Source organism: Tiliqua scincoides, chromosome 4, assembly GCF_035046505.1.
Source record: "Tiliqua scincoides isolate rTilSci1 chromosome 4, rTilSci1.hap2, whole genome shotgun sequence".
Lineage (NCBI taxonomy): Eukaryota > Metazoa > Chordata > Lepidosauria > Squamata > Scincidae > Tiliqua > Tiliqua scincoides.
This window is the reverse complement of record NC_089824.1, coordinates 18,150,291-18,158,121: the sequence shown is the minus strand read 5'-3', so window position 1 is coordinate 18,158,121 and position 7,831 is coordinate 18,150,291. Positions and strand designations below refer to the sequence as shown.

Sequence of the window (7,831 nt, the reverse complement as noted above, 5' to 3'; positions counted from 1 at the left end):
AGGCTACCTGACTCAGAGGGAACCTGACCAAGAGGCTACCTGACCCCAGACCTACAGGACAGATACACAGGAGAACGGGACTGCCTGGACTCTGGTGGAGGACACAGAAGAGAGGACTGCCAGGACCCTGCTGAAGGAGACACTCTGCTGGAGAGGACACTGCTGGAGAGGAGGGACTCTGCTGCAGAAGACTAGATTGGGAAGACTGGACTGTGCTTTGGAGACTGGATTAGACTTGGACTGGAGGCTTCAGACCTTACCCACTGAGTTAAGTGGAGTTTTGGGGAGGGAAAGCCTCTGGACAAGAGGACTTGCAGAGAATAAGTGTATGTGTTTGTATCAATAAATTCTTGTTAATTGCTCAACTGATAGGGAGTTCTGTTCATTTCTTTGCACACCACAGCTGTTGTTCTTGGAAAAGGAGGGTGTTAATTAGCCAAAAAGTGGGCATTAGAAGGAAGTTGGAATATTTGAATGGGACAAATAGGCGTAGTCGGCAGGATAGGGAAAATTGGGATAGGACAGTGCACAACATGGGACCCACCAACCAAGCACAGCTTCTCTGTCACAGATGGGGCCTCACCCTATCTCAGCAAACCTGCTGTTGTTCACCACCCGGAGATGCGAAACGAAGAGGACTGCCAAACACATGGCAGGCTACAGTGTATGATGGGGGCTGAGCTCATCTTGGGGGCTCACAGCTTCTGAAATTTTGCTTTAATTCTTCAAGCACAGATGGTGCTTTTCTCTGTGGCAGCCAAAGTAGCACAAAAGCATAAGAAGGGCCCTACTGAATCATCCAGGATCTTGCTTTTCAAAGTTGCCAGCAAGTTGCTTCTAGGAAACCCACAAGCAAACATCTTGGGCCAGTAGCTCTCTCTCAGCCTCACCTACCTTGTAGGGTTGTTGCGATGACAAAAGAAAGAAAGGAACCATATAGACTACCCTGATCTCCTTGGAGGAAGGAGCAAGAAGTGTGTTCTGGAGGTGGAGCTGGTGCCCTGCCTGAAGAAGCTAAGCAGGAGTATCCCAGGTTTTCATCTTGGATGGGAGACCACCTGGTGTGAGAGTGTGCTCCAGAAAGCATGGTGCAAGGGTGTGGAATGGAATATAGAGGACTCTGAGACTGATAACATCTTGAAAACAGACCAAGGGAGAACTGTGGCTGCTGTGAAGCTTTGAAAGGGCAGAGCACACCCAGGACTTTAGCTGCACTTGGATGGAAACATCTGGTGGACTGAGGTTTCTGTTTGAAAAAATGTCAGCTTATGACTAGCCTGCCCATGTAAACTGCCTTGAGACTGTGTAAAACGTAGTATATAAATACTCAAATAATAAAAATAAATGGAGTTGTCAAATACTGTCATGTCAATAAAATGTTCAGGGACTGGAAACCATTCAACGAAACTTATGTCAAACACTGGTCTAACCTTCATTCAGTTGATAACTCCTACAAAGCTCTTCAATCTTTATTTTTTTCCCCAGAGAAATGATTTGCTCCTGCTCTGCGTTTTGAATCTGCAACCGCTGTGGTTTTATAAATATAATTCATGAAGTGTATCATGTTAGAGTTCTCTCTGCCCCGGTCTTCATTTTATATTTCTAATACATCTCTGCTCATAAATCTATGATTTTGCTTAAAAGTTTGTTTAGATGATATCTTCCATTCCACATGATGGTGAGTAACAGGAGGGCACACCTGTCAAACATTAGAACAGCACACCTGTACTGCTGGTATCTCAAGCAGGTCAGTGGATGTGACACAATTTCATAGAGCTAAAGGAGAGGCACAGATGAATGTGTTCAGCTTCCCAAGTTTCTAGCCCTTATGGGAGTGAAGGGGTGTGTGTGTAATATCTGCTGGAATACCACGAAGGGAATTGTGGGGGAGGGGGCATATTTGCAAACATATATGCACATAAAAGGCCACCATGGAGGCCATTTAACAACAGTGGAACTGTGTTCCACTGTCATTAAACCCTCCCTGTAAGCTTTCCATGATAGGATTGGGATGTCAGTTAAGTAAGCTGGCGTTTTTGAATGGCTGGGCTTGGAAAAAGCTCTAAGATCATCGAATCTAGCCCTTTGCAGCTCAGCAGTTCCCAAACTTCTTGCCCTCATGATTCACTTCAGCGTCCACAGTAGGTCCCAGGACCTCCATGACCAGGAAACTTTGGGGCAATATGGGGTGCAAAATGGAAGCTGCTTCCAGGTCGCACCGGCCCATGACCTGTATCATTGGCTGCATCTTGCTGTATTATGCCCCAGAATGTCTTGCAGGCAGCCATTGGTGTAGCATAAGGGGGTTCAAAGCACTAAGTTTTGCTGGTGCCTGAACACCCCATGTAAGCGGCCCTCCCCTCCCCTTTGCTCCCACTTCCCAGAATGACTCCAAAGGGAAGGGGGAGGGGACGTGGCCACTTGCACAGCGCATTCAGTTGCCTGCAAAACTTAGTGCTTTGCACCCCCTCTAGCTATGCCATTGCAGGCAGCTTCCTCAAGTCATTCTGGGGAGCTTGTTGAGGGGTGTGCGCAAAACATGCCTCTCATTGCTAGAGGCTGCGAGCACCACAAATTGGATCCACCCACTCTACCTTGGCTCCAAAATGGGGGGGGGAGTATGTCTGGCACAGGTGTGTAGCAACGTGAGGATGTAGTAGGAGGGTGGCTCCAGTATGCTGCTACTTCAGACTGCAGAGGGAAGTTCATTCCTGCATTTAAAATGTCCCATGAACATAGAAGACTAGCTTGTTAGGAGTACCAAACTCATGCTTAGCCATTTGTGCATTCATGCTTTGCTGTGTTTATTTTGAAAAGGAGAAACAGCAAACTGATGCCGGGGCCTAGGTGGTGGGAAGAGGTTTCATGGTGACATCACAAGTAGCAACCAATCAGTACCATGCACAGCTGGTTTTTGCACTAAACCTGCAGAACTTTACATATTTTTCAGTATTCAGCCCTGGAAAACAAAGGAGCATTTGGACCAAACACGCTGAGGGCGCTTCCCAATTGACCTCACTGCTCAACCAATTTTTATCCTGCTGGTGGTGCTTTTACCAGCTGTTTCCATCCTTCTGATGGTGCTTTAATTCTTTCTCACTCCTATTTCACAGGCAACAGTCTTAGCTGGAGTTGTAATGTGCTAAATTTACATGTGCATAAACAGAGAGATGAGTTAACCATCTTCAGTTTAACATTCAGGACATCCAAACGGCACAGAACCATATATAGGAACTTTAAAATCATTCTTAATGGTCTCATTGTCACCAAAGCTGCTCTACGGTGCCATCTAGTGACACTCAAAAGCACACAGGAGAGAAAAGAGAAAGCTTTCATAAGTGATTCCTTGTTATCATTTGACACCGTGTATCTTTTCCCCCGGCATAACGATAACCACCAAGGTCCCTCCTGCATCCTGACTGTATGTCATCACCCCAGGAGCAGCCAATAACCGACAGTCTGCGTGAGATGTGAAGAACTTCTTTGCCTTGTAACTATGCCTTTTTGTTACATACAGGCACGGAGAGAAGGGCGTGAGATTCAGGGCTTGTTTTATTCCTGCTTTCTTCAGAGCTTTATTCCCCCTCTTCAAAATATTTTATTTTTTTAAAAAGAACAAAAGAAAAGCAGACGAAAGCAGCAGACACAACAAGAGCATCATTGTGAGAGCATTTCTAAAATCAACATTCCGTACTTGAAAACACGAGCTGAAATCGGTTCCATTATTTTGAAGATCTCTCTCCTCCCTGTCTCAACCTAACAGAATAAGAAAAGGCATGAGCCAGCCAAAGTCAAACACTTTCCGGTTCCTTCATTTTCAGTGGGACCAATTTTAACCCATGCCTAATTCAAAGGCTGGATCATGTCCTATATATCTATATTCCAAAGTGATTTTAGAAGTAGCTGATGTATAAGCAAGCCACAAAAAGTGTCCCTCTTCCACTGATTTTCAAGAGGCCCCCTGAAAGGTGGCCAAAGTGTTTGTCCATTCTGCGGGAATAGTCCGCACTCAGAATGCGTGCTGCAGGGAGAAGACCCATCTCTACTGAAAGGCCACAATCAGCACAGTGATAACTGGATGTGTGGTGGAGAAGTATCGCTGTAATTCATTTTTTGAAGAAATGTAAAAAGGAGTTGTGCACTCCAAGTCATGCAGAACATGGGGGCTATGATTGGTCACATATTTCCATTGGATCAACCAGTGTTGTAACGAGAAGGGGGTGCAAAGCACTAAGTTTTGCAGGCCCCTGACACACCATGCAAGCAGCTGCTCCTCATCCTATTCAGAGCCATTCAGGGTGGGTGGAATGCACCCTCTCTAGCTACACCACTGGGATCAACATATATTTATTCTTTGTATTTATTTAAATGGTTTATGCCCAGCCTTCCCACTCTTTCTGAAACTCAAAGAAGCTTACATAATAAAAGACAAAAATAAAAACAGTGAATAAAAAGCAGTCACACTGATGAAAAGCTCTGCAAAATAAAAATGTCTTCAGAATATCCTTCCCGAATAGGTTCCCCAACCCTGCAGAGGTCTAAGACTGGGGTGAACCTAAATCCTCATGGGTAGTGATCTGTCTAGGTCAGACAAAGGAGTGATGTTGATCTCCTCCATTGCTGGATCAGAAGTCAAAAATCAAATTGAAACTATGCCCTGCCTGATTCATGGGAGACATTGTTACCTGGGATAGGCCTGTGGTTGTCAAGGCAGCTGTGAACTCCTGCACGACACTAAAGTCTTCCAGGATTAAGGTCCTTAGGAACACCAGTACTACTGTAGAGTAGTAGAATTGTCCCAATAAGGTCAGAGAGAGAGAGAGAGAGAGAGAGAGAGAGAGATGCAACAGGGTGGGCAATACACCAGCTGAATTCTATCAGGTCCTGTTCCCTTAGACTCAGATATAGGATCTCAAAACTCAATTCCCCCTGGGAAGAGTTCCTAACTAGAGAGATGGTGTCCTCCTCTCCACCCCTGCATCACACTGAAACCCGGTAGACAGAGCTGAGAATGTCATCCCTTCCCAGCTCATCCAACCAGACCTCAGTAATACAAGACTGAACTGGCATTAAAATGCAGCAGTTTCAGGCTAGAGGAGTCACTACTAAAGCCACCAGCTGAGGTAGGAGCAGAAATGGTGACAGTCTGCAAAGGACTGTCCCTTTTCCCCTTGTAATGACCCACTCCCAACTTCCATATATTTGCTTGGGTATCTTGGTACAAATATGCCCTAGGGCAGAGGTGTCAAACTATTTCATACAGTGGGCCAAATAGCATTCATGATGCCTCAAGAGAGTCGGAAATGATGTCATAAAACAGTAAGTGATATCATTAAGCTGGTCATGACCAGAAATAAGCACTTTTTCCCACTTAGGAGTTCATTAGCTGCAAATGACAGAACAGAGAATATGCTAATCTTGACCCTATTTTCAAAATATAGAAGAGCCCAGTTTTCACAAAGGCTGCCCTTTCAGCAGCGACACCTCAGCACAGTTCAGCCAATGAGAGCAGCTGATGGTGGTGATGGGAAAGCCCAAGGGCTGGATAAAGAGCTTCCAGGGGCCACATCCATCCTCCAGGCCTTATGTTTGAACCCCTGCCTTAGGGTCAAACCACATGTTACCATGGGCAATTTTTTTTCTTAAAATATCATAAATTGTGTAGTGAACTATAGTAGGAGGCTATAGTACTTTGCCCCCACTGTGGTGCCAGCTGGAATCTTCCCCACCCATATATGTTATTTACAGAAGGAAAAAAAAGTTTCATTGGCACCATCGTTAACAACGAAAAAGTAAGGGGCCAGTAATTAGCCATAGTTTAATCTTTAAGCATCTCATAAATCGATGACTGGTTTGTGATGCTTTGGGAGAAGATGACTTCAAGCCTTCTTTTTACACTAGCCATCTCAGTTTCTGGCTTTTTAATATGGGTATTTTGAGGTTTTATGCTGATTAGTTTTGTGGGTATGCATCTATTTATTGTTTTCTACTCTTGGCCTTTAACGAGATTTTTAGATTGTTTACTGGTTTGAGGAGATCTTAATGCTTATTTTTTATATATTTTATATTTTTATAATGTTTATATTTTATAATTTGTGTAAGCTGCTTTGAATGCCCCTTAAGGGGATAAAGCAGGGTATAAATTTGTAAAATTAATTAATTAATTAATTTCCCCCCCCCCCAATCTAGCATTTCAAAAATAGTCACGTGCACCATTTACTACCCCTTTCCCTAACCCCATTGATCCCATTGGATCAATGGTTCATCATCCACTGATTTGCTATCTGCTGGGGTTTTCGGCAACCTAACCCCAATGGGTAACAAGAGCTGACAGCAACTGTTACCCTGCACATGCCTGATCTCGTCTGATCTCGGAAGCTAAGCAGGGTCAGTCCTGGTTAGTACTTGGATGGGAGACCGCCGGGGAATACTGGGTGCTGTAGGCTTATCCCATAGTCTTTCAAGACTGAAGGTTGCCAACCATCATCAATGGTATATTGCAGGGGACAAAAATTATTTAAGTTTGTCAATTATACTATTTCTGCCCACTTTTCTCATTCTTTAATGCTGCCCTGAACTAGGAAGCTGCTGGAGCATAGTGGCAATGAGGATGGGTTGTGAATTAGGACCACCCGTCTTCAAATCTCACCTCTGCCATGAACTCACTCAGTGATCTTAGGTGAGCCTCTCAACTTCAGTCCTCCTGCTGCAACATGGGAATGATTATTTTTCCTTACCTTACAGGCTTGATGAAAGGACAGCATCAAGAAAATAAATACAAAGTGTTTTGCACACTCGGAAAGCACTAGACAAATGCTTTGTATAATTAATTTATACAGTGCAGGAGGTCTGGTCTAGAGGGTAGAGCCTCCGTCTGCCTGAAGATAACATCCACAAGGTCGCCAGTTCGAGGCCACCGGCACCGTGCGACCTTGAAGCAGCTGACAAGCTGAGCCGAGCTATTCCATCTGCTCTGAGCGTGGGAGGATGGAGGCCAGAATGTGAAGCCAGATTGGAATGAAACACCTGAATGTAGTGGTTCTTGAAAGAAAGAACCTTCTTTCAAATTGTAAAAATCCCTATTTAATAAGGGATTTAAATAAAAGCCTGCCTATGTAAACCGCCTTGAATAAAGTCTTGAATAAAGACCAATAAAGGCGGTATATAAATACCTGTTGTTGTTGTTGTTGTTGTTGTTGTTGTTGTTATTAATTTATCACCACTTGGGGTACAATGTATTTTGTACAAGGGCTGTTTGGATACAATCCATAACCAAGGACAGGACCCAGTTATCCCAACCATACTGGTCCCCTCTTCCCTCATACTGCCCCCCAAGCACAGCTTCCTATTTTCCTTCAGAATCCTTGAAGAAGGATGGCAGTAGTTCACCTGGAATATCAGTGCTAATTGTGTATTGGCAGATGCAAGCACAGTGTCAGCATGAGGCTTGCCTAAGCGCTGGGCATGCCCGTTAAAGATTGTGCCAGCATTGCATGGGTTCATATCAGTGAGGGATCTTCCAGCACTGGGGTCAGCATGAATGGTGGTGGTCCACCAAAAACTCATTTGCTGCCTACTACTACTACTATCAGAGCATTCCTTGTCATAACTAATTAGTTATACCTTCCACAGCCAGAATTGCTGTTTTGCTATTTTGCTAATTGCTATTTAATGTTCTACGTAAGAATTAGTTAAAAATCTAGAGGTGAGCCAAAATGAATTGAATTTTGAACGTCAAGGACTGTGAACAGAGATGGCAATATTTGGAGTGTAAGAGCTACAATTATCCTTCTTCAACCTTTTCAGGGCAGTATGTCCTGCCCTGAGTTTA

General features: G+C 44.3%; 1 pseudogene; it reads left to right on the top strand.

Annotated features, from left to right (window-relative positions):
- The first annotated feature begins 6,326 nt into the window (after window positions 1–6,326).
- LOC136650815 (5S ribosomal RNA) lies at window positions 6,327–6,446 on the top strand (annotated as a pseudogene).
- The last annotated feature ends 1,385 nt before the right edge of the window (window positions 6,447–7,831 follow it).